We start from the raw sequence: 2,280 nt of genomic DNA, 5'->3' as shown, positions 1-2,280 counted from the left end.
AAGCTATATTTAGGTTGTTCTCCTTACAACAATGTGCACATGCACTTTTTACGGCCTAGCTAGATCTATGTATGTTCGTGGTGTTGCATATGTTTGTGGTGTTGCATATGTGTTTGTGTTTGGAGGTGTACCGGTATTTGATATGCGATAGTTGCCAATATTTTGCCGGAATGTTGATTCATTTCCGTTTCGGCGAGAATTTTGGCATTAAGCATTCTTTTTGGTCCTATTTTTAGGGAAGGTCATGCCAAATTTTTGTTTGGTTCTAAAATATCGTTTTGCTCTACCCCGCAGGCGACCATGGTCCGCACGATGACCGAAGGCATCGTGAATAGGTTTTTGAGGTCCGCGAAGGCCGAGATGCTTCAAAAGAACGAGACGGAGATAAGATGTCCGTGTCGAAGATGCAAGCTGAAGAGCCTTATTGCGGACCCGGATTCCGGGCAGGTGCGGGACCACCTGCTGTTACGTGGTTTCATGGATGGCTATCGGTGGCAAGGTGATGAAGATGACTACGAAGTCGTCCATGCGGGCCGGGCAAGAAATGAGGAAGGGCAGCAAGACAACCACCGCGGCTCGGGCGGGCGAGAAGACGAAGAATCCTCAGGAGATGATCACGACTGTGATGCTGTACACAGTCATCATGTAGAAGATGCAGGACATGATGATGAGGAAGATGCCGGAGCAGGCGACGGGCATGATCATGAAGATGATGATGCCGGCGGAGCAGACGACGCTGGACCATCGATGGGCTGGGTGCAGGACCCTCATATTCAAGAGCTGCTTCTCAAGCAGACGGATAACGCAAGAGCTGCCGCCCGAGAGAAAGCCAAGATGGATCAACTTGAGTTAGACGCGGTTACTCCATTGTATGAAGGATGCAGGCCCGAGGATACCCGCCTGAAAGTAACGCTCATGGCCCTGGAGATGAAGGTAAAACACAAAATGACCGACGCATGCTTCGACGAGAACATGTCATTCTGGCACGAACGTCTTCCCAAGGGGAACAAGTGCCCGACCAGTTTGGAGGAGGCGAAGAAAATCGTGTGTCCTCTGGATTTACCGCACGTGAAATACCATGTGTGCATGAACAATTGCATCATTTATCGGGACGAGCACGCGGAGTCTACAATATGTCCGGTGTGCGGTGTCACTCGATACAAGAAGAGGAAGAAAGCTCCTCGAAAAGTGGTGTGGTACTTTCCGATCACTCCTCATCTGCAGCGGTATTTCGCGGATCCTAAGGTAGCAAAGCTCCTACGTTGGCATGCGGATAGGGAGGAGAAGAAGCGAGAAGATGACGCAAATGATCCGGAGATAGATAAAAAAGACAAGATGCTGAGTCACCCTAAGGATGCGAGCCAGTGGCAAGCATTGAACTTCGAATACCCAGAATTTGGGAACGATCCAAGGAACATCGTGCTGGGCGCGAGCACCGATGGAGTCAATCCGTTTGGCAGCCAGAGAAGCACACATAGCACCTGGCCTGTGTTTGTGTGGATGTACAACCTTCCCCCCTGGTTGTGCATGAAGAGGAAGTACATTCACATGAGTATGCTAATTGAAGGGCCGAAACAACCAGGGAACGACATCAATCTGTATCTGGGGCTGCTGAAAGAGGAGATTGACACGCTGTGGAAAACGCCAGCCAATACGTGGGACGCCGCAGAGAAAGAATATTTCCCTATGAGAGCCGCACTGCTCACGACGGTGCACGACTATCTCGGTTACGGATATCTTGCGGGGCAGGTAGTCCACGGATTTTCTGGATGCGTAAGGTGCATGGATGACACAACGTACCGCCAGCTAGATAGAGATCCCGGGTCTTCGAAAACCGTGTTCATGGGACATCGAAGGTGGCTTCGCGACGATGACCCATGGAGGAAACGCAAGGATCTGTTCGATGGTGAAACCGAACCCCGAAAACGCCCGTGTACGAGGAGCGGCGAGGAAATAGACAAGCTGTTGAAAAATTGGAAAGACTGCCCACTGCCGGGAAAGAAGCAAAAGGCGCCAGAGCCGCTGCTGAAGGTATGGAAAACGAGGTCTGTTTTCTGGGACTTGCCGTACTGGAAGATCCACCGTGTGCCTCACAGCCTTGATGTCATGCATATCATGAAGAACGTGTGCGAGAGTCTGCTTGGTACCCTGCTCAACATGCCAGAGAGGACCAAAGATGGGCCGAAAGCAAGGGCAGACTTGAAATCAATGGGCATCAGGCAGGAGCTTCACGCTATATATGATGATGATGATGATGATGATGATGATGATGATGATGAT

The sequence above is a fragment of the Triticum aestivum genome, chromosome 5A (assembly GCF_018294505.1).
Source record: "Triticum aestivum cultivar Chinese Spring chromosome 5A, IWGSC CS RefSeq v2.1, whole genome shotgun sequence".
Lineage (NCBI taxonomy): Eukaryota > Viridiplantae > Streptophyta > Magnoliopsida > Poales > Poaceae > Triticum > Triticum aestivum.
The sequence above is the reverse complement of the archived record's forward strand: the minus strand, read 5'-3'. Positions refer to the sequence as shown.